A 25,959-nucleotide genomic window follows, 5' to 3' on the forward strand; every position below is an offset into this window, starting at 1 on the left:
TGACACCTACACGCCACAAGCACATGGTTAGGGACAGCTCGGTTTAGCCGCTTAGACCAGGATTTTATTCCTTTAGGCCCTCCTATCCACTGATGCTCAAAGCCTTGGGATCCTTTTTATTTGCCCTTGCCTTTTGGTTTTAAGGGTTATTGGCTTTTTGCTCTTGCCTCTTGGTTTTAAGAGCTTTTGGCTTTTTCTGCTTGCTTTTTTTTTTTCCTTTCTATTTTTTTTCGCCTATTTTATTTTATTTTTTTTCTGCAAGCTTTGTTCTTTGCTGCTTTTTCTTGCTTCAAGAGTCATTTTTATGATTTTTCAGATTATCAAATAACATGTCTCCTAGTCATCATTCTTTCAAGAGCCAACATATTTAACATTCTTAAACAACAACTTCAAAAGACATATGCACTGTTCAAGCATACATTCAGAAAACAAAAAGCATTGTCACCACATCAATATAATTAAACTAAGTTCAAGGATAAATTCAAAACTCATGTACTTCTTGTTCTTTTGAATAAAAATAATTTTCATTTAAGAGAGGTGATGGATTCATAGGACATTCATAACTTTAAGACAAGGTTACTAACTACTAATGATCATGTAATGAAGATACAAACATAGATAAGCACTTAACATAGAGAAAACGAAAAACAGAGAAAGTAAGAACAAGGAATGAGTCCACCTTAGTGATGGTGGTGTTTCCTCCTTGAGGAACCAATGATGTCCTTGAGCTCTTCTATGTCTCTTCCTTGTCTTTGTTGCTCCTCCCTCATTGCTTTTTGATATTTTCTTATTTCATGAAGGATGATGGAGTGCTCTTGATGTTCCACCCTTAGTTGTCCCATGTTGGAACTTAATTCTCCTATGGAGGTGTTGATTTGCTCCCAATAGTTTTGTGGAGGAAAATGCATATGAAGCATCTCCGGGATCTCATGGTGATGAGCTTCCTGCGCCTCTTGAGCTCCATGAATGGGCTCTCTTGCTTGCTCCATCTTTTTCTTAGTGATGGGCTTCTCTTCCTCAATGTGAATGTCTCCTTCTATGGAAGCTCCAGCTGAGTAACATAGATGGCAGATAAGATGAGGAAAAGCTAGCCTTGCCCCAGGAGAGGGCTTTTCGGCTATTTTGTAGAGTTCAAGGGAGATGACTTCATGAACCTCTACTTCTTCTCCAATCATGATGCTATGGATCATGATGGCCCGATCCACAGTAACTTCAGATCGGTTGCTAGTGGGGATGATGGAGCGTTGGATGAACTCCAACCATCCTCTAGCCACAGGCTTGAGGTCCAATCTTCTTAGTTGAACCGGCTTACCTTTGGAGTCAATCTTCTATTGAGCTCCTTCCACACATATGTCCATGAGGACTTGGTCCAACCTTTGATTAAAGTTGACCCTTCTAGTGTAGGGGCGTTCATCTCCTTGCATCATAGGCAAGTTAAACGCCAACCTCACATTTTCCGGACTAAAATCCAAGTATTTCCCCCGAACCATTGTAACATAGTTCTTTGGATCCGGGTTCTTACTTTGATCATGGTTCTTGGTGATCCATGCATTGGCATAGAACTCTTGAACCATTAGGATGCCGACTTGTTGGATGGGATTTGTTAGAACTCCCCAACCTCTTCTTTGAATTTCATGTCGGATCTCCGGATACTCATTTCTTTTGAGTTTGAAAGGGACCTCAGGGATCTCCTTCTTCTTGGCCACAACATCATAGAAGTGGTCTTGATGAACTTTGGAGATGAATCTTTCCATCTCCCATGACTCGGAGGTGGAAGTTTTTGTTTTCCCTTTTCCTTTTCTAGAGGATTCTCCGGTCTTAGGTGCCATCAATGGTAATGGAAAACTTAAAAGCTTATGCTTTTACCACACCAAACTTAGAATATTGCTCGCCCTCGAGCAAGAAAATAAAGAATTAGATAAAGAAGAAGAAGAAAAGATGGAGAAGAGGAGGGAGTTGTGTTTTGGCCAAGAAGAGAAGAGAGGGTTGTGTTGTGTAAAAATGAGGAAGAATGGAAGGCTTTATATAGGGAAGGGAGGGGGGGTTATGGTTCGGCCATATGGGTGGGTTTGGGTGGGAAATTGATTTGAATTTTGAAGGTAGGTGGAGTTTATTGGGTAGGTTTATGGGTAAAAGTGGGTGGATGTGAGTGGTGAAGGGTTAATAGGGAAGAGAGATGGAGGTGATAGGTGAAGGGTTTTGGGGAAGAGTGTTTATTGGGAATAGAGGATGATTGAGAAGAGAGAAGAGAGTGAGTGGAGGTAGGTGGGGATCCTGTGAGGTCCACAGATCTTGAGATGATCCTGTGGGGTCCACAGATCCTGAGATGATCCTGTGGGCTCCACAGATCCTGAGGTGTTCAAGGATTTACAATCTTGCACCAAATTAGGCATGTAAAATGCCCTTGCACACAACTCTGGGCGTTCAGCGCCAGGTTGGTGCCCATTTTGGGCGTTCAACGCCCATTTGTTGCCCATTTCTGGCGTTGAACGCCAGAACCATGCTTGTTCTGGGCATTCAGCGCCAACTCTTCTCCAGGGTGCAATTCTGGCGTTCAGCGCCCAGATGCTGCCCATTTTGGGCGTTCAGCGCCAGATACTGCCCATTTTGGGTGTTCAGCGCCAGAACCATGCTCTGTTCTGGCGTTGAACGCCAGACAGGTGCTTCCTCCAGTGTGTGATTTTTCTTCCGCTGTTTTTGATTCTGTTTCTAAATTTTTCGTTTATTTTGTGACTCCACATGATCATGAACCTAAGAAAACATAAAAAATAAAAATAAAATTAGATAAATAAACATTGGGTTGCCTCCCAACAAGCGCTTCCTTAATGTCAATAGCTTGATAGTGGGCTCTCATGGAGCCTCACAGATGTGCAGAGCTTTGTTGAGACCTCCCAACACCAAACTTAGAGTTTGGATATGGGGGTTTGACACCAAACTTAGAGTTCGGTTGTGGCCTCCCAACACCAAACTTAGAGTTTGACTGTGGGGGCTTTGGTTGACTCTGCTTTGAGAGAAGCTTTTTCTGCTTCCTCTCCATGGATGCAGAGAGAGATCCTTGAGTTGTAAACACAAGGTTGTCCTTATTTAATTGAAGGATCAATTCTCCTCTGTCCACATCAATCACAGCTCTTGCTGTGTCTAGGAAAGGTCTTCCTAGGATGATGGATTCATTCTCTTCCATTCCAGTATCCAGGACTATGAAATTAGCAGGGATGTAAAGGCCTTCAACCTTTACTAACACGTCCTCTACTTGTCTATAAGCCTATTTTCTTGAATTGTCTGCCATCTCTAATGAGATTTTAGCAGCTTGCACCCCATAGATTCCCAGTTTCTCTATTACAGAGAGGGGCATGAAGTTTATTCCTGAACCAAGGTCACACAGAGCCTTAAAGATCATGGTGCCTATGGTACAAGGTATTATGAACTTTCCAGGATCCTGTCTCTTCTGAGGCAATGTCAGTTGATCCAGATCACTTAGTTCATTGGTGAACAAGGGAGGTTCATCTTCCCAAGTTTCAATACCAAATAATTTGGCATTTAGCTTCATGATTGCAACAAGGAACTTGGCAGCTTGCTCTTCAGTAACATCCTCATTCTCTTCAGAAGAGGAATATTCATCAGAGCTCATGAATGGCATAAGGAGGTTCAATGGAATCTCTATGGTCTCTAGATGAGTCTCAGATTCCTTAGGTTCCTCAGAAGGAAGCTCCTTATTGATCACTGGACGTCCCAAGAGGTCTTCCTCATTGGGATTCACATCCTTCTCCTCTCTTGTGGGTTCGGCCATGGTAATTAATTCAATGGCCTTGCACTCTCCTTTTGGATTCTCTTCTGTATTGCTTGGGAGAGTACTAGGAGGGATTTCAGTGATCCTTTTACTCAACTGGCCCACTTGTGCTTCCAAATTTCTAATGGAAGACCTTGTTTCATTCATGAAACTCACAGTGGCCTTAGATAGATCAGAGACTAAATTTGCTAAGCTAGATAGATTCTGCTCAGAATTCTCTGTCTGTTGCTGAGTGGATGATGGAAAAGGCTTGCTATTGCTAAACCTGTTTCTTCCACCATTATTAAAGCCTTGTTGAGGCTTTTGATCCTTCCATGAGAGATTTGGATGATTTCTCCATGATGGATTGTAGGTGTTTCCATATGGTTCACCCATGTATTTTAACTCTGCTATTGCAGGGTTCTCAGGATCATAAGCTTCTTCCTCAGAAGATGCCTCTTGAGTACTGTTGGATGCAGCTTGCATTCCATTCAGACTATGAGAAATCATATTGACTTGCTGAGTCAATATTTTATTCTGAGCCAATATGGCATTCACAGTATCAATTTCAAGAACTCCCTTCTTCATAGGCGTCCTATTACTCACAGGATTCCTTTCAGAAGTGTACATAAACTAGTTATTAGCAACCATGTCAATGAGTTCTTGAGCTTCTGCAGGCGTTTTCTTTAGGTGAATGGATCCACCTGCAGAAGTATCCAATGACATCTTTGATAGCTCAGATAAACCATCATAGAATATATCCAGGATGGTCCATTCTGAAAGCATGTCAGAAGGACACTTTTTGGTCAGCTGCTTGTATCTTTCCCAAGCTTCATAGAGGGATTCACCTTCTTTCTGTCTGAAGGTTTGAACATCAGCTCTAAGTTTGCTCAGCTTTTGAGGAGGAAAGTACTTGGCTAAGAAAGCCGTGACCAGCTTATCCCAAGAGTTCAGGCTGTCTTTGGGTTGAGAGTCCAACCATATTCTAGCTCTGTCTCTTACAGCAAAAGGAAAAAGCATGAGCCTGTAGACTTCAGGATCTACTCTATTAGTCTTAACAGTATCACAGATCTGCAAGAATTCAGTTAAGAACTAAAAAGGATCTTCAGATGGAAGTCCATGAAACTTGCAGTTCTGCTGCATCAGAGAAACTAGCTGAGGTTTCAGCTCAAAATTGTTTGCTCCAATAGTAGGAATGGAGATGCTTCTTCCATGTAAATTGGAATTAGGTGCAGTAAAGTCACCAAGCATTCTCCTTGCATTATTGTTGTTGGGTTCGGCTGCCATCTCCTTTACTTGTTCAAAATTTTCAATAAGGTTGTCTCTGGATTGTTGTAATTTAGCTTTTCTTAGTTTTCTCTTCAGAGTACTTTCAGGTTCTGGATCAACTTCAACAAGAATGCCTTTTTCTTTGTCCCTGCTCATAAGAAAGAGAAGAGAAAAAGAAAAGAAGAGGAATCCTCTATGTCACAGTAAAGAGGTTCCTTATTGTTAGTAGAAGAAGAAAAGGAATAGGGGTGAAGAAGAATGAAGAATCCAAACACAAAGGTGATGATAGGAGCAGAGATGTGAGATGAAGTGAAGTGTTAGTAGATGAATAAATAAATAGAAGGGGATGAGAGGAGGAGAGAATTTTCGAAAATAATTTTTGAAAAAGAGTTAGTGATTTTCAAAAATAGTTTTTGAAAAAGGTTAGTAGTTTTTCGAAAATTCAAATAAAAAATAAAATAATTAGTCTAATTAAAAAGAAATTTTGAAAAAGAGGGAAGATTTTTTTCAAAAATTAGAGAGAGAGAGTTAGTTAGGTAGTTTTGAAAAAGGTTAGAAACAAACAAAAAGTTAGTTACTTAGTTGAAACAAATTTTGAAAAGATAAGAAGTTAGGAAGTTAGAAAAGATATTTTACAATCACTTTTTTGAAAAAGGTAAGATAAGAAGATATTTTTGAAAAGATATGATAGAAATTAGTTTTTGAAAAAGATTTGATTTTTAAAATCTCAATTAATGACTTGATTCACAAGAAATCACAAGATATGATTCTAGAACTTAAAGTTTGAATCTTTCTTAACAAGTAAGTAACAAACTTGAAATTTTAGAATCAAAACATTAATTGATGATGTTATTTTCAAAAATATGATGTAAAATTAAGAAAAAGATTTTTGAAAATTATTTTTGAAATTTTCGAAAATAACTAAAAAAAATTGAAAAAAGATTTGATTTTTGAAAAAGATTTTGAAAAAGATAAGATTTTTTTAAATTGAAAATTTGATTTGACTCATAAAAACAACTAGATTTTAAAAATTTTTGAAAAAGTCAAATCTAGTTTTCGAAATTTTAAGAGAGAAAAAGGGAAAGATATTTTTTTGATTTTTGAATTTTTATGATGAGAGAGAAAAACAAGAAAAATGATGCAATGGATGAAAGTTATGGATCAAAACAATGAATGCATGCAAGAATGCTATGAATGTCAAGATGAACACCAAGAACACTATGAAGATCATGATGAACATCAAGAACACATTTTTGAAAAATTTTTAATGAAAAGAAAACATGCAAGACACCAAACTTAGAATTTTTTAATGCTTAGACTTAAAGAATTCAGGAATGAATATGAAAAACAAGAAAAGACACAAAACATGCAAATGCAAAGATCAAACAAGAAGACTTACCAAGAACAACTTGAAGATCATGAAGAACACTATGAATGCATGAATTTTTTCGAAAAATGCAAGATGAACATGCAATTGACACCAAACTTATAACATGACTCAAGACTCAAACAAGAAACACAAAAAATATTTTTGATTTTTATGATTTTCTAATTTTTTTGTATTTTTTCGAAAATTATTTGAAAAACAAAAATAAGGATTCCAAAATTTTTAATATGAATTCCAGGAATCTAGTATTCTTAGTCTAAAGCTCCAATCTGAGGGTTAGGCATGGCTTAATAGCCAGCCAAGCTTTAGCATATAACATCAGAGAATATACTGCTCATTACTTATCAAAGTAACTTGCCTCTATGCTGATGGTTTGGAAGCCTCAGTCCAAAAGAATTTAGACATGGCTTTATAGCTAGTCAAGCTTCAACCTGCTTCATGAAACACTAGAATTCATTATTAAAAATTTTGAAGAAAAATATATTTTTGAAAACATTTTTTTTCGAAAACAAAGGAGAAATTTTTGAAAGATTTTTGAAAACTTTTTGAAAAGAAAACAAAAAGAAAGTTACCTAATCTGAGCAACAAGATGAACCGTCAGTTGTCCAAACTCGAACAATCCCCGGCAACGGCGCCAAAAACTTGGTGTTGTTGCTGGATCAAACTTGGCACTAATGTTACCGGACCAAAAGCTTGCCGAAAACTCGAACAATCCCCGGCAACGGCGCCAAAAACTTGGTATGCGAAATTGTTACTCAGGTTGTGAATTATTGTTCGAAATTGATTCCCAAGCGATGGCACCAAAAATGGATGCACAGAACCATGGTCTAAACATATCTTCACAACTTCGCATAACTAACCAGCAAGTGCACTGGGTCGTCCAAGTAATAAACCTTACATGAGTAAGGGTCGATCCCACGGAGATTGTTGGTATGAAGCAAGCTATGGTCACCTTGTAAATCTCAGTCAGGCGGATATAAAATAGTTAAGGAGTTTTCGAAATTAATACTAAAATAAGGATAGAAATACTTATGTAAATCATTGGTGAGAATTTTAGATAAGCGTATGGAGATGCATTCATTCCTCTGAACCTCTGCTTTCCTGCTGTCTTCATCCAATCCGTCTTACTCCTCTCTATGGCTGGCTTTATGTAAGGATGCCACCGGTGCCAATGGCTACTTTCAATCCTCTCGGGAAAATGGTCCAAATGCTCTGTCACAGCACGGCTAATCGTCTGGAGGCATCACCCTTGTCGTTGGTTGCATCCTATTCCTCTCTGTGAAAATGGTCCGATGCACTGTCACTGCATGGCTAATCATCTTGGAGGTTCTCGATCATACTGGAATAGAATTTACTATCCTTTTGCGTCTGTCACTACGCCCAGCACTCGCGAGTTTGGAGTTCGTCACAGTCATTCAATCCCAGAGTCCTACTCCGAATACCACGAACAAGGTTTAGACTTTCTGGACTCTCATGAATGCCGCCATCAATCTAGCTTATACCACGAAGATTCTGATTAAGAGATCTAAGAGATACTCATTCAATCTAATGTAGAACAGAAGTGGTTGTCAGGCACGCATTCATAGGGAATGATGATGATTGTCACGTTCATCACATTCAGGTTGAAGTGTGAATGAATATCTTAGAAGCGAAATAAGATGAATTGAATAGAAAACAGTAGTACTTTGCAATAATCTTTGAGGAACAGCAGAGCTCCACACCTTAATTTATGGAGTGCAGAAACTCTACCGTTGAAAATACATAAGTAATGAAGGTCCAGGCATGGCTGAATGGCCAGCCTCCAAACGTGATCAATAGATCAAAAGATAATTCAAAGATGTCAAATACAATAGAAAAAGGTCCTATTTATAATAAACTAGCTACTAGAGTTTACAGAAGTAAGTAATTGATGCATAAATCCACTTCCGGGGCCCACTTGGTGTGTGCTTGGGCTGAGCTTGAAGTCTACACGTGGAGAGGTCATTCTTGGAGTTGAACGCCAGCTTTTGTGCCAGTTTGGGCGTTGAACTCCACTTTGCAACTTGATTCTGGCGCTGGACGCCAGAATTGGGCAGAGAGCTGGCGTTGAACGCCAGTTTGCGTCATCTAAACTTGGGCAAAGTATAGACTATTATATATTGCTGGAAAGCCCTGGATGTCTACTTTCCAACGCAATTGGAAGCGCGCCATGTTTAGTTCTGTAGCTCCAGAAAATCCATTTTGAGTGCAGGGAGGTCAGAATCCAACAGCATCAGCAGTCCTTCTTCAACCTCTGAATCTGATTTTTGCTCAAGTCCCTCAATTTCAGCCAGAAAATACCTGAAATCACAAAAAAACACACAAACTCATAGTAAAGTCCAGAAATGTGAATTTAACATAAAAACTAATGAAAACATCCCTAAAAGTAACTAGATTCTTCTAAAAACATACTAAAAACAATGCCAAAAAGTGTATAAATTATCCGCTCATCACATAGCAAGCATGATCCATAGAGCTTAAGAATTTTGAAAAGATGTCCCTAGGTAAGCTTACAATCCAATTTCACAAACGAAACATTATGCCAAAATAACTAGTTTCAATTATGTGTAGAGCACATAGTTAAACATTTAAGGATCAACATATCATTAAGGCATAAGCATAACATATGGATGCATATGATCAAGCAACACAATTCATTAAGATAAATACACATCATCCAACATCAAGGAATTGCCTAGTCAAAGTGAAGAATTCAAATCACATGGTGGCCAAATCATACAATTCAGCAGATTTAGAAAGGTTTGAAGGCAATGTCATAAGTACTTGTTAATCACAAATGTTAAGCATGAAAAATTCAAAATCAAGTAACAAATTGGATCCTCAATAAAGAAATCCAACAATGAATATTAACAACAATGATGCTAAAATAACATCCTATCAGTAATCAGCAGCAATAAACAGCAAAACAGATTAATAATCCAGCACTTATCCACAAAAATAGAAAATTAAAAAAACTAACTAATTATCTATCTAAAGAAAGTGATGGTTGACAGTGAATGATAGTGGTAGATGATGGTTGGAAGAAGGAAAGAATAGAGGAGAAGAGAAAAGAAGAAAAGAAATTGAGAGAAGAAAGAAAAGAAGTGTGTGAAACAGGGCAGGGGGTCACGCGTACGTGTGGGTCATATGTACATATGACATGGGGAAGAGGAATGGTTCTGCGTACGCAAGTAATTGGGACGCGGAGAGTACTCTCTGCCTGGGTGGAATGCATACACGAAAAGTGACCACGTACGCATCTTGGGCCAACAAAATGCATGATGCGTATGCATCATTATGGGCACGTACGTGGGAGTGTTTGGAATCACGGTATCACACGTACGCATGACAGAGTGCTCTGTTTTTCAAAATTTTTCAACTTCTTGCTCCAAACCAAGTATTCCAAGCATCCAAGTAGTCATCTAAACACCATCAAACCTTATTTAACACCCTAGACTACCAAATAAACATAACCAACCAAACTAAACATGAAATTAAACTTATTTACCAATATAAACAAAAGAGAGGAGTGAAAAGAGGTTATCATGGTAGGGTGACTCCCACCTACCACTTTTATTTATAGTCCGTAAGTTAGACATTTGATGAGCTCCCTATCATGGCGGCTTATGCTTGAACTCATCTTGAAACTTCCACCAATGTTTGGATCTCCATTGGTTGCCAGAATTTCCAACCAAGTACACTAAGTCTTGATGAAGTTACACAAATGTTAAGGGCCCCCAAAGTTGATACTCTTGCTGTAATCCAGGGTCCCATATCTTATTTTCACACCCGGGTGGTAAGCACATAGAATTCTCATATAAGCAACCAAACATCCTCCTAGACCCATTCAATTGAGTGCTAGTCCAACCTTTACATTTAATCACTGAAGTATCAACCATGATGAGCCTTGATTTACAACGCCAACCACTAACCATCCTTCTCTTACGCTTCATTCCACAAAGCACTCTAAGTTGACCATCCATTTCAAGCAAACTAAATTCAAGTGGGACAATAAAGCTAAGGGATATAAGTTTACCCACCCAAATGGAGGATTAGATGGAGACCTAGGTAGAGAAGTCTCCAATGATCTTGACAAAGCAAATTCCACTTCCGTCCATCCTTTTGGAAGGACTTCCACCTCTTGACAAGCTTTTTCAACTTGAACCTCTTTCTCACTAAATTCTTCTAATTCTTCCCCATCACTCAAGTCATAAGTTGGAGGTTGACTGTGGTCTACCTTATTATCAAATTTAAATTCAATGGGGGAGGATTCATCAAGCTCAAATAATTCATTTGTGGATGCAAGTTCATCACTAGAAGGTCTTGATATGGAATCATCATCATCACCAAGGGAACCTGTTTCTTGCTCTACTCTTTTCGATTCTTCATGGGGAATATATTTTGGAGGTTGCACACCCTCCTCAACATCAAATTTAAACTTCTTGGAAGGAGGCTCTATGACTTGAGATTCCCATGGACTTTCAACATCTCCTAAGTCTTCAACAACTTCTTCCTCTTCAACAATTACGGCTTCCTCTAATTGTTCCAACACAAAGTCCCATTCCTCATTTTTCACCAGAGTTTCTAATCTCTCCTTCATGCTACGCTCTTCACTTGATTCTCCACATGTAGCTGTGCAAGTACTTTGAGTGTCTAAGCATTGTGAGGCTAAGTTGTTTACTACCTCAGTCAAGGTAGCCATGAATTCTAGTTGCCTCTTTTGAGCTTCACGTTGCTCATGAAGTAATGAAATAAAAGAATCATCTATGAGGGTTTGAGATGGAGTGGAGGGTTCATTATATGGAGGAAAGGGTTCACAATAGGAAGGTAGTGCATCTTGATAAGGATATAAAGGTGGTGTATATTGAGGTGGTGGTTCTTAGGAGTATTGATGTTAGAATTGTGGTGGTTCTATGTATGGTTCATATGGGTCATAAGGTGGTTGGTATGGTGGATACGGATTAGGGTCATATAGAGGTGTTTGGTGGTAGGGGGCTTGTGAGTATCGTGGTTCAAAACTATGTTGAGGAGGGGGTTCATAGGCATATGGTGGTTGTGGTTGATAACCACAAGGAGGTCCATGATATCCATCAGATGGGTATGCATCATTGGGTAGTTCACGCTCATAGTATGTTGGAGGAGGTTGTTGCCAAAAGAGTTGATCATAAGTATATGGCTCCTCCCACCTTTAATTCTCCCATCCTTGATGCAAGCCTTCATTTTGGTCCTCATTTCCTACAACATACTTGTAACCACACTCATAGCCAAAACGGTGAGAATTCATAGTAGCAAGAGAAAACAAAGGCCAACACTAATAAGAACTAATGAAAATAAACTCCTAAAACTAGCAAAAACTAACAATCAATCCAAAAATCAAGCTATCCACAATATTAACATATATACAATAACCAATAACAAGCGCACATATGCAAGTCCCCGGCAATGGCGCCAAAAACATGATAAAGGGAAATCGTCGCCTCGTCGGTTAGGAATTTTCACAAATAATTCTGTTGAAGTATAGATCCAAACCGATAGACAACCCTTAATCAAATTTTAATTTGTTTGTCACTTAAGCAACCCAATAAAAACCAAGAGTATTTAAACCTCGGGTCGTCTCTCAAGGAATTGCAGGGAAGTGTGCATATTATCGGTTATGAAATATTTTGGGGTTTTTGTAATAAGGGACAAGAAATGTAAATAAAAAAAGAAATAAGCCAACAACTAAAAAAAGTCTTGGCAAGAAATAAGAATTGGAAATCCTATCCTCAATATCATCCTAAATTATGATGGTAATTGTCTGTTGCTCTCACTTAGTCATCCTCTAACAATTGAAGGAAAGTCAAGTGAGCAAAGTCAACTCTAATGCACAAATCCCAATCAAAGATTAGCTTTAGTGGATTTCAAGCCAACTAGCAATCCTCAATCACCAATCAACAAATGAGTTTGACAACTCAAGAGTCTCCAATTACTCAACTCAAGGCAAGAATACAAAATTCTACTCTAAAATCCAGCAAAGCATTTTATCAAACACTTGGAAGCCACAAAATAAAAGCATGGTAAAAATGACAAGAAATATAAACTCTAACAACTACCAATTACAAGAAAACAATAATAACAACTAAATTAAAAAAGAAGAAACATGAAACATAAATTTCATTAATGAAAATGAAAATCCAACAAGAGTGCATGGACATAAAAGTACCAAAATAAAAGGAGTAGCAAATAAAACTAAAGGAACAAAGATACAAGAAAAATAAATTGTAAGGAAACTTAATCAAAGTAACAATTTAAGGTTTAGCCTAAGAGAAATTTCATCTAATCTACCCTAATTCTAGAGAAAAGAGAGAGCTTCTCTCTTTAGAATATACCCCAAAGCATGATACTAAACTATCCCCTAATTGCTCTCTCTTTGTTCCATCTTGAATTCTGCCTCTAATAGCTTAAGAAATGAGTTGGATTTGGGCCCGATGCATCTCAGAAATTGCTAGTCACATTTTTTTTAATGATGAAGTCACATGACGAGTGTCACGCGTACGTGTGAGGCATGCGTATGCGTGGTCATGATTTCCACCAATTCTTCATTTCTTCATGAATTCTCCATTTTGCATACTTTTTCCCCACTTCTTCAATCCAATCTTCGCCTTCTAAGCCTGAAATCACTAAACAAACACATCAAGGCATCGAATATAATTTAAAGAGAATTAAATTTAGCAAATTAAGGCCCTAAAAAGCATATTTTCACTCTTAAGCACAATTTAATAGAATTTCACAAAACTATGCTATTTTATTGAATAAATGTGGGAAAAGTTGATAAAATCCATTAAATTCAACACAAGATATACCCTAAAAATTGGGTTTATCAAGCCCTTGCTAACTTAAGCATCAGAGTCTCTTGCACGTACCACCCCTAACCTCCTCACGAGGAACTCGGACAGCAGCACCTAGACGTTAGGATAAGTCGGTTGCTGTCCCAAAAGGAGCTTGGACCTCATGTTCAGGCCCAAGAGCAATCCAGTTTCAGGTAACCTTCAGAATTTTGGCGCCATTGTAGGGGACCTGGAAGTTTTCATCCGAGTATGGTGGCCAATCAATACAAAGACGGTCACACGAGGTCTGAGTAGAAACCCGAACACTACCATGATGACCTAACGCTGGCATTACCTCCACCTTGAGAATGAACGAATGCACCCATGGGGAAGGAACATCAGAAAACCCTTCACCACGGTAGATCCATCTAGAGGTTCATCCACCTGAGGACGAAGAACCACCACATCCAATAGAAATACTGGGGTTAGTTCACGGCCACAGTGAATGACTAGAATAACTCGAACTGGAAGCTGAACAATAACGAGAAGCAGAATAGGAACTGCGAAGGGATGTATGATGAAAAGAGCTGGAGAAAAAGCTCTTAAGGTTGGAGGCTGACCTCCAAAGATAGAGTAATCTGGCAGATCGGAAAGAAAGACCTTTAGAAGGAAAAGATCTATTTATTGAAGAAATCATGCAAGCTAGAGTCCTCAAAAATTTCAAAACTCCCAAAATGGATCTCTATGATAGAACAACCGATCTGAGGCATCATCTCAGTAATTTCTAGAGTCGGATGTATCTAGCTGACACCTCTGATGCGACTCGTTGCAAAGCCTTCCCGATAACTTTTGCTAAATCCGCAATGAAGTGGTTTGATAACCTACCTCCTAGGTCGGTAACTTGCTTTGATGACCTGGCAAGGAAGTTTCGTACCGGATTTTCTATTCAGAAAGACAGAGTGAAGCATGTCCTAAGCTTTCTAGGGGTTAAACAAGAAGATAGAGAGACATTCCTAGATGATATGGAGAGATTCAACAAAGCCTGCTTTGAAATATAAAACTTGTCTACTGAAGCAGTGATAATAGGATTGGTTAATGGCCTAAAAGGAGTGTCATTCTCTCAATCCATATCCAAGTAACACCTGACTTTCTTATACGAAGTACAAGAGCGGGCAGAAAATACATCAACATTAAGAAAAATTTCCGACTTAGAGAGCCTCCCCCGAGGCCCAACCTGTCCTACCCAACTTGGGAAAAGGAGAAAGAAACTCAGAAAAAGGAGGAGTACAACTCGGAAAAACCTCGAAGGTATCATAATTACACCCCACTCCGAGTCTCTGTTGTGGATGTGTATAGAGAGATATGCCACATGATATGCGAAATTGTTACTCTGAGGTTGTAAAATTTATTGTTCGTTCTCTCCCTGGTAATGGCTCCAAAAACGTGTGCACAGTACCATGGTCCAAACATAACTTCACAACTTCGCACAACTAACCAGCAAGTGCACTGGGTCGTCCAAGTAATAAAATCTTACGTGAGTAAGGGTCGATCCCACAGAGATTGTCGGCCTGAAGCAAGCTATGGTCACCTTGTAAATCTCAGTCAGGCGGATATCAAATGGTTATGGAGTTTTCGAAATTAAATAATAAATAAATGGAAAATAAAGATAGAAATCCTTATGTATATCATTGGTGAGAATTTCATATAAGCATATAGAGATGCTTTTGTTCCTCTGAATCTCTGCTTTCCCACTGTCTTCATCCAATCAGTCTTAATCCTTTCCATGGCAAGCTTTCTGTAAGGGCATCACCGTTGTCAATGGCTACATCCCATCCTCTCTTGTGAAAATGATCCAAATGCTCTGTCACAGTATGGCTAATCATCTGGAGATTCTCGATCATGCTGGAATAGGATTCACCCTCCTTTTGCGTCTGTCACTACGCCCAGCACTTGCGAGTTTGAAGTTCGTCACAGCCATCCCTTCCCAGATCCTACTCGGAATACAACAGACAAGGTTTAGACTTTCCGGATCTCAGGAATGGCCATCCATGGGTTCTAACTTATACCACGAAGATATTAATAACTCGGACTCGGTCCCCTGTATTAGATATCTAAGAGATACTCATTCTAGCTTGTTTGCATGTAGAACGGAAGTGTTTGTCAGGCACGCGTTCATAAGTGAGAATAATGATGAGTGTCACATAATCATCACATTCATCATGTTCTTGGGAACGAATGGATATCTTAGAAGCGGAATAAGTTGAATTGAATAGAAAAATAGTAGTACTTTGCATTAAATCATGAGGAACAGCAGAGCTCCACACATTAATCTATGGAGTACAGAAACTCTACCATTTGAAGATACATAAGTGATAATGGTCCAGGAATGGCCGAATGGCCAGCCCCCATGAAAGTCTAAGATAGCATAAAACTGATCAAAGATCTCTAATACAATAGTAAAAAGTCCTATTTATACTAAACTAGTTACTAGGGTTTACAGAAGTAAGTAATTGATGCATAAATCCACTTCCGGGGCCCACTTGGTGTGTGCTTGGGCTGAGCTTGAAGTTTACACGTGGAGAGGTCATTCTTGGAGTTGAACGCCAGTTTGTAACGTGTTTCTGGTGTTCAACTCTGGTTCGTGACGTGTTTCTGGCGTTTAACTCCAGACTGCAGCGTAGAACTGGCGTTCAACGCCCTTTTGCATTGTCTAAACTCGGCCAAAGTATGGACTATTATATATTTCTGGAAAGCCCTGGATGTCTACTTTCCAACGCAATTCGAAGCGCAATATTTTGAGTTCTGTAGCTCTAGAAAATCTACTTTTAGTGCAGGGAGGTCAGAATCCAACAGCATCAGCAGTCCTTCTTCAACCTCTGAATCTGATTTTTGCTCAAGTCCCTCAATTTCAGCCAGAAAATACCTGAAATCATAGAAAAACACACAAACTCATAGTAAAGTCCAGAAATGTGAATTTAACATAAAAACTAATGAAAACATCCCTAAAAGTAACTAGATTCTACTAAAAACATACTAAAAACAATGCCAAAAAGCGTATAAATTATCCGCTCATCACAACACCAAACTTAAATTGTTGCTTGTCCCCAAGCAACTGAAAATCAAATAGGATAAAAAGAAGAGAATATACTATAAATTCCAAACTATCAATGAAACATAGCTCCAATCAGATTAGCGGGACTTGTAGCTTTTTGCCTCTTGAATAGTTTTGGCATCTCAATTTATCCATTGAGGTTCAGAATGATTGGCATCTATAGGAACTCAGAGTTCAGATAGTGTTATTGATTCTCCTGGTTCAGTATGTTGATTCTTGAACACAGCTACTTTATGAGTCTTGGCCGTGGCCCTAAGCATTTTGTTTTCCAGTATTACCACCGGATACATAAATGCCATAGACCCATAATTGGGTGAACCTTTTCAGATTGTGACTCAGCTTTGCTAAAGTCCCCAATTAGAGGTGTCCAGGGTTCTTAAGCACACTCTTCTTTTTCTTTGGACCTTGACTTTAACCGCTCAGTCTCAAGTTTTCACTTGACACCTTCACGCCACAAGCACATGGTTAGGGACAGCTTGGTTTAGCCGCTTAGGCCAGGATTTTATTCCTTTAGGCCCTCCTATCCACTGATGCTCAAAGCCTTGGGATCCTTTTTATTTACCCTTGCCTTTTGGTTTTAAGGGCTATTGGCTTTTTGCTCTTGCCTTTTGGTTTTAAGAGCTTTTGGCTTTTTCTGCTTGCTTTTTTTTTTGCCATTTTTTTTCTGCAAGCTTTTGTATTCACTGCTTTTTCTTGCTTCAAGAATGAATTTTATGATTTTTCAGATTATCAAATAACATGTCTCCTTGTCATCATTCTTTCAAGAGCCAACATATTTAACATTCATAAAAAACAACTTCAAAAGACATATGCACTGTTCAAGCATTCATTCAGAAAACAAAAAGTATTGTCACCACATCAATATAATTAAACTAAGTTCAAGGATAAATTCGAAACTCATGTACTTCTTGTTCTTTTGAATTAAAACATTTTTCATTTAAGAGAGGTGATGGATTCATATTCACTACTTTAAGGCATGACACTTAGACACTAATGATCATTGACGTTAGGATTTTTGCCAGTAAAGAATGTCATAAAAACAGTCGCATTGTAGTTATAGTCTCTAAACCAACAAAAATCCCTTCGTACAAACGTTTTGGTTGTCACAAGTAACAAACCCCTTTAAAATTGATAACCGAGTATTTAAACCTCGGGTCGTCATCTCAAGGAATTGCAGGGAGGTATGTTCTTATTATTGGTTATGAGGATTGTAAATTGGGGGTTTTGGAAGTAAGGAAGCAGTATGTTGCACAAAAAGAATAAAATAAAATAGTAATAATAAAATAACTCTTGGCAAGGTTTGAAGACTGGAGGTCCTATCCCAGTTATCCTTATCAATTGTAATGAGAATTGGATTTTTCTCCCACTTATTTAAGTCAAGTGGACTAATTAGCTTGATCCTCAAGTCCTAGTCAATCCCTGTGGAGAGACTAGTGTTAGAGCAATCCTAGCTAAAGCAAAATCTGCCAATTTCAACCACTCCTGAGTTTGACAACTCAAGTGTTACCAATTACCTAACCGAAGCCAAAAGGAAGAAAATATCTAAATTAAATTGAAAGCAATCTTAAACAGAGCATCAATATAAATAAAGCAAAGCAATCTTAAATCTGAAAATACCTCAAATAAAATACATTCAAAGTAGTAAAATCTAACATGGAAAAGTTCATAAGCCAATTGAAAAAATAAATAAAAATAAAGAACCTGGGATTGAGAGTCACTCCTAAAACTAAGAGAATTCGCTGGTTTCGAATTTTTGCCACGCTGGATTTTCGTCATTGTGACGTGGCCGCATGGATCACGCAGTCGCATTGCCTAGCGTCAGAGAAACTATAAGATATTACATATCAAATCGAAGCCCCGGACGTTAGCATTCCAACGCAACTGGAACCACGTCATTTGGACCTCTGTAGCTAAAGTTATAGCTGTTTGAGTGCGAAGAGGTTAGGCTAGACAGCTTAGCAATTTCTCCAACTTCTTGTATTCCTTCCACTTTTGCATGCTTCCTTTTCATCCTCTGAGCCATTCCTGCCCTGTAATCTCTGAAATCACTTAACACACATATCAAGGCATCTAATGGTAATAAGAGAGGATTAATATTAGCAAATATAAGTCCAAAGAAACATGTTTTCAATCAAAGCACATAATTAGGAAGGCAAATGTAAAACCATGCAAATAGTATGAATAAGTGGGTAAAGAGTAGATAAAAACCACTTAATTGAGCACAAGATAAACCATAAAATAGTGGTTTATCAACCTCCCCACACTTAAACATTAGCATGTCCTCATGCTAAGCTCAAGAGAAGCTATAAAGAAATAAAGAGGAATGGTAGAATGCATGAAATGTAACCTATGAATGCAACTACATGCTAAATGCTTTTACTTACTTGGTTAAGAGTAAATAAGTTCTCCAAGAATAAATATGAACTGGATTTCACTAATTCAAATCATAAAAAATGAAGTACAAATAGACTTGTAGAAGAAAATAGCTCATGAAAGCAGGGAATAAGGAATTGAGCATCGAACCCTCACTGGTAGTGTATACACTCTAGTCACTCAAGTGTTTTAGGTTCGATTCTCTCAATTCTCTACTAACCTTGCTTTCTAAGGCTTGCTCTTCATCTAACAATCAACATAATTTTAATGCACAGATACACATATCAAGAAGTCTTTTAAGGGTTGTAATGGGGTTAGGGTTAAGGTAGGATTGTATTTGGCCATGTGGACTAAAATCTGAATCCTTAATTAACTTAAACTTTCCACATAACTTAAACAATCCATGTAATCACAGTACAAAATCTAACTATCCATCAACCATGTTTTCCACATATTCATGCATTCTAATTTCAAGTACAATTCATATGCATTGTTTTCAACATTTACTTTGGGGCATTTTGTCCCCTTTTTCTTATTTGCTCTTTTTCCTCTTTTTTTTTTTATACATAATTTTTCTTTTTCTTTTATTTTTGTCAATGCATATGATTAATTTATTGAATGCATGAACATGTCCTAAACATTTCTTTCACATTTTTAGAAAATTCTAACATACTCAATTCTCAAACCAAATATTTCCAAACCCAATTTCCCACACTTAAATCATAAGTACTCTCACTAGTCTAAGCTAACTAAGGATTCAAATTAAGGACATTCTTGTTTTCCGCATAGAGTTAATGATGTGCTAAAGTAAAGAACAAAGGGGTAAAATAGGCTCAAATTGGTTTGCAAAGGATAATGAAAGGTAAGGCCATATGGGTATGTAAGCTCAGTGAAACAAAGGCCTCAATCAAGTAAGTGTATGCATACATCAAATTATGGAAATATAGAATTAAGCAAGACAAAGATCACACTTTTAGAGAGAAAAATACACACTAAAAATAAAATATTGGTTGATAAAATGCAACCAATTCAAATAGGCTAAAAAAATCTCACAGGTTTTGTGTGTTCGAGTTCTAAACCATGTTCCAGTATAATATCCCTTCAAACAAGTGTAACATTAAATTTTATTCAAATTAGTGAAATTTTCTAAAAGGTTTCTTGAAAAAGAAAATATTACTTTAACCAAGTGGTAAAATATGCAAAAAATCAAACAAATATGCAATCAAACATGCAAATGCAACAACGAACAAACAAATAAAATAAGAATTTTGGTGTTGAGTCAGAAAATAACTAACTCATGGAGATCGGTATTGACCTCCCCACACTTAAAGATTGCACCGTCCTCGGTGCATGCTGAGATGTGCAGGTGGACGGGTTGCTCCAACTGATGCTTGTAGATGGAGGCGCCTTAGTTGGAGATCTCTTGGTTCCTTTCCTTGCTGGTGTCTTGTCAGTGGCCTTCTCTTTTCCTTTCTTGGTACCCATGCCTAAGGAAGAAGAAAAAGGAAGAGTGTGAAATATAGAAAACTAAAACCGGAAGGGAGGAAATTCCAAGTGATAAGGAATGCCAAAGGAAAGATGATAGTCCATCTACATGGTAGCTACAACATGTAGGGAAGACAACAATAATGATTAAAAATGGCAATTCAAAAATAATTAGATGCAAGAGGGTAAAAACATGCAAATAATAGGCATGAGAAGCATAGCTCAAGCATCAAGTAATAAATGTGCCAAATTAAAGAGCATGTGTAATGATGACAATTGTGAATGATAATCCCAAATACATTGGTTGTGCAAGTTAAAATAGGGATGAAAATAATGTAATCCAAATGTATATGAGAACCACAAGTAAATGTCAATTGTCAAATCTCTTCTCCGAGTAGCCACGTGCTGAAATAAAATAAGGCACTTATCCAAATAAAACTCCAACACCAATAAGAATAATGCAATGAATGAAATATGCAAATAAATGAAGTAAAATAAAATGAGAGGGAAAAGGGATGAGAAGAAGAAAAAGAAAGTGAGAAAGGAGAGAGAAGGAAGAAATTAGGATTAGAAAAGAGAAGATAATAAAATTGGCACTAATCTGGATAGGTTGTACGACGCTGGCGACGCGGTCACGTGGGTGACGCGGTCGCGTGGGTGACGCGGTCGCGTGGTGCGCAATAAGGTCAGGTGAAGCGGATGCGTGGGGCACGCGATCGCGTGACTTGATTTGTGCTAGTGGTGCGAGTGTAGCTTCGCGGTCGCACAACTCTCTGTTCGAAACTCTTTTTTCCCAAAATTCTGGGTGACGCGATCGCGTGGTTGACGCGGTCGCGTGGGTGGCCATCTTTTGAAAACGACGCGAATGCGTGGGGCACGCGTTCGCGTGGGAGGGCTTGGGCTTCCAGCACGAGTCCAGCCCAACTCCAGCACAACTTTTGGCCAAGCACCCTTTTTCACGTCGATTTTCAGGGCACGCGGCCGCGTGGGCGACGCGGTCGCGTGGGAGGCCAAAGTTCCTACATGACGCGGACGCGTCGGCGACGCGGTCGCGTCGGTCGATTTGTGCCACTGGCACGCCTCCAGCGCTGCTCCTACGAAACTCTCTGTTCATATTAATATTGTCTCCCGTCTCCTTGCGATGCGGACGCGTCGCTGATGCGGTCGCGTCGCGTGCTCGCTCCTTTTTTTTTTTGTAATCTGAAAAATGCAGAATGCAGTGTTAATATGAATGTGATGCAAAACTCCAGGTTTAATAAAATAAAATAAAACTTGAAAACAAATAAAACTAAATAAAAATGAAAAAGGAACGATCATACCATGGTGGGTTGTCTCCCACCTAGCACTTTTAGTTATGGTCCTTAAGTTGGACATTTGATGAGCTTCCTGCTATGGTGGCTTGTGCTTGTACTGATCCAGGAATCTCCACCAATGTTTGTGATTCCAATGGCCTCTGGGGTCCCAAACTAGGCGCAGAAAGCCATCAAGTAAGTTAAAGCATGTGACAAGGCCCCAAGAGTGCTGATTTCTAGATTGGATTTCGGGGTCCCAAATCTTGCTTTTGCACCCATTTTCTTGTTGATCATCATGATTCCATCCGGGTGGTAGGCAATCTGAATTCTCACGTAGGCGGCCAAACAACTTCCTAGACCCATTCAGTTGAGCTCTATACCAACCTTTACGTTTAAACTTAAATCTTCCAACCATGATGAACCTTGCAGGACAATTCTTACCACTGGCCATCTTCCTCTTATTCTGAATGTTACAAAGAGCTCTAAGTTGACCATCCGTCTCTAGTAGCCCATATTCAAGTGGGATTAGAAAGCTATAGGATATGAATTTTACCCACTTGAATGTTGTGAAGGATGATGGCAACTTAGGGGGAGGGGTTTCCAACAACTTTGGCAGGGTAATTTCAAGCTCCACTCCCTTGTGCTCTTCTTTGACATCTTCTACCTCTTGATCAACCTCTACAAAATCTTCAACCATGATCTGCCTTGGAGGTTGTACGCTCTTCTCAACATTAACATCAAACACCGTGGAAGGAGGCTTTGTGACTGGACTTTCCAATGGAGGTACAGCATCTCTTAAGTCTGCAACCACTTCTTCCTTTTTAATAATTGCTGCTTTGTCCAGTTGTTTAAGTATAAAATCGTACTCATCCTCGATGATTTTCTTTTCATGAAAACTCCTTTCAACTATTCTTTCATCTTCAAGGGTATTTACTACCTTCACCTTTAGGGCCTCCTCTAGCTCCTTATGAAGTATGGATTCACGAAGATGATCCCTTCTCTCTTGTTCTATGTCAATAGCATCATTGGGATCATGTTGCTCCTGGATTTATGGATGTGGATGCTCTTCCATGGATGGTGGTGATGGGATGGAGAGATTATTCTGTGGTTGATAAGGAAGTGCACTAGAGCTTGAGGGTTGAATGTTGAAGGTGTTTGGTAGTCCGATTTGGGCGAAGAGAGCTTGTATAGTAGACTTTAGATCGGCAAGTGCTTTCTCCATGGAGGTTTGGGGTAGATAGGAGGGTTCATTTGGTTCATAAGGTGGTTGGTATGGTGGATGAGGGTTAGGGTCATATGGAGGTGAGTGGTGGAAAAGGGCTTGTGAGTATGGTGGTCCCAAGTTGTGTTGAGGAGGTTCATAGGCATATGATGGTGGTTGTTGATAGTCCATTGGAGGTGGTTGTTGCCATGAGGGTTGATTAAATCCTTATGTTGATAGAGATTTATTTTGGATCTCATGACATTTTTAGATCTGAACTTTGTACTCTTTGACGGCATGAGTCTCTAAACTCCATTGTTGGGGGTGAGGAGCTCTACAGCGTCTTGATGAATTAATGCAATTATCTCTGTTTTCCATTCAAACACGCTTGTTCCTATCTAAGATGTTCATTCGCGCTTCACTATGAAGAAGGTGATGATCCGTGACACTCATCACCTTCCTCAATCCATGAACGTGTGCCTGACAACCACCTCCATTCTATATCAGATTGAATGAGTATCTCTTATATTTCTTAATAAGAATCTTCGTGGTATAAGCTAGAATTGATGGCGGCATTCATGAGAATCCAGAAAGTCTAAACTTTGTCTGTGGTATTCCAAGTAGGATTCAAGGATTGAATGGCTGTGACGGGCTTCAAACTCGCGATTGTTGGGCGTAGTGACAGACGCAAAAGAATCAAGGGATTCTATTCCGACATGATCGAGAACCAACAGATGATTAGCCGTGCTGTGACAGAGCATTTGGACCATTTTCACTGAGAGGACGGGAAGTAGCCATTGACAACGGTGACACCTTACATACAGCTTGCCATGGAAGGAGCCTTGCGTGTGTGAAGAGGAGTACAAGAGAAAAACTGAAATAAAGAAGACAAAGCATCTCCAAAACCCCAACATATTCTCCATCATTGCACAATAAGTATTTATATTTATGTCCTTTGACTCTTTACAATTGAAGTTGAAAAACACTGTTGTTGGCATCCTGACTAAGAATAATAAGATAACCATAGTTTGCTTCAAACTAACAATCTCCGTAGGATTCGACCCTTACTCACGTAAGGTATTACTTGGACGACCCAGTGCACTTACTGGTTAGTGGTACTAGTTGTGAAAAGTGTGATTCACAATTCGTGCACCATGTTTTTGGCGCCGTTGCCGGGGATTGTTTGAGTCTGGACAACTGACAGTGAATCTTGTTGCTTAGATTAGGAAAAATTTTTCTTTTTGGTTTAGAGTCTTCTAATATTGTTTCTGGTTAAAATTTTAGAATCCTTATTTTTTTTCTTTCAAAAAAAAAATTTTTTTTTCGAAAATTATATTTTTATAATTGAATTTTTTTTCTTGTTTGATCTTTAGTTTTTCTTGTTTTGTGATTTTTCTTGTTTTTCTTGTGCCTTTTCAAAACATTAGTTTTCAAAAAAATAATTTTTTCATTCTTTGTTATTTAAAAATACTTCTTCAAAACAAGTGTTACATTTATAACTCAGTTGGCTAGAGCGTTAGTCTGTGTTCTTGGCAATTGGGTCAGAATCTTTTATATTCTTTTCAAAATCTTCTTTTTCAAAAATAATTTGTCTATCAAATCTTGTGCAAAACTTTAAGTTTGGTGTTTTCTTGTTGATTTTTCTTTGTTTTTCGAAAATTTTATTTTGGTTTTCTAAAAATTTTAAGTTTGGTGTTCTTTCTTCATGTTCTTGTGTTCTTGTGAGTCTTCAAAATGTTCTTGAGTTTTCCTTGTGTCTTGATCTTAAAATTTTTAAGTTTGGTGTTCCTTGGTGTTTTTCCTCCAAAATTTTCGAAAACAAGGAGCATTAGATCTAAAAATTTTAAATCTTGTGCTATCTTAATGTTTTTCTCTTTCCTCTTTAAATTCAAAAATATCTTTTCTCTCTATTTTAAAACAAATTTTCGAAATTTATTTTTAAATTCAGATTTTTTATTTATTTATTTATTTTTATTTATTTATTTCAAAATTTAAAACCTTAAAAAAAATCATATCTTTTTCAAAACTTCATAACCACTTTCTCTCTCCTCATTTTTTCGAAAATCTTCACCCATTTTTATTTATTTTATTTTAATTTATTTTATTTTCGAAATAAATAAATAATTAAATAAATAAAAATATTTCTTCTCTATTTCACATCATTTCCCTTTCTCCATCATGGATCTAAGTGGAAATGAACAGTCCAGAAGGACTCTGGGGTCATTAGCTTTGAGTTGAATCCTCAGCTCATTATCATGGTGCAGCAAAGTTGCCAGTATTCTGGTCTTCCACAGGAAGAACCTACAGAGTTTCTGGCACATTTTTTACAAATTGCTGACACAGTACATGATAAGGAAGTAGATCAGGATGTCTACAGATTATTACTGTTTCCATTTGCTGTAAAAGACCAAGCCAAGAGGTGGTTAAATAACCAACCTAAGGCTAGCATAAAGACATGGAAACAGCTGATAGAGAAATTCCTGAATCAATACTTTCCTCCAAAACGGATGACACAGCTAAGGCTGGACATCCAAGGCTTTAAACAAGGAGATAATGAACCTCTTTATGATGCCTGGGAGAGATACAGAGAGATGCTAAGAAAATGCCCCTCTGAGATGTTTTCAGAGTGGGTTCAGCTAGACATCTTCTATTATGGGCTTACAGAAAGAGCTCAGATGTCTCTAGACTACTCAGCTGGTGGATCTATCCACATGAGGAAGACAATTGAAGAAGCTCAAGAGCTCATTGATACAGTTGCCAAAAATCAGCATCTATACTTAAGCAGCGAACCTTCCATGAAAGAAGAGGCTAAAACAGTGACTACTGAACTCAATCCTGCTGAACAAGCTACTGAATTCAATCAGCAATTGGATTTTCTAACAAAACAGTTAGCCGAATTCAAGGAGAGACTACAAGAGACAAGGATGGCTAATATAAATATGGAAGAACAATTAAAGCAAACAAAGCAGCAGCTGTCAAAACAAATAACAGAAGAATGCCAAGCAGTTCAATTAAGAAGTGGGAAAACATTAAATACCCCACCTCAAGGCAGCAGGAAGCCAAGAAATGAGCAAACTACCCAAATTCCATCTGAGGACAGTAAGAGCCCAGGGAAAAATAATTCTGGCGCTAAAACGCCAGAAATTGGGTGGAAGGCTGGCGCTGAACGCCCAAACCATGCTCAGGACTGGCGTTCAACGCCAGAAACAAGCAAGGAACTGGCGTTGAACGCCCAAAGGAAGCACAGTTC

General features: G+C 38.4%; 1 non-coding gene across 1 annotated transcript; it reads left to right on the plus strand.

The window, feature by feature from the left end:
• The first annotated feature begins 4,546 nt into the window (after positions 1-4,546).
• On the plus strand, positions 4,547-4,654 carry LOC148567538 (small nucleolar RNA R71). Its single transcript, XR_015882169.1, has one exon. It is a non-coding gene; the product is annotated as a small nucleolar RNA R71 (small nucleolar RNA).
• Positions 4,655-25,959: the final 21,305 nt, after the last annotated feature.

This window comes from Arachis ipaensis, chromosome B4 (genome assembly GCF_059453495.1).
Source record: "Arachis ipaensis isolate K30076 ecotype BB chromosome B4, ASM5945349v1, whole genome shotgun sequence".
NCBI lineage: Eukaryota > Viridiplantae > Streptophyta > Magnoliopsida > Fabales > Fabaceae > Arachis > Arachis ipaensis.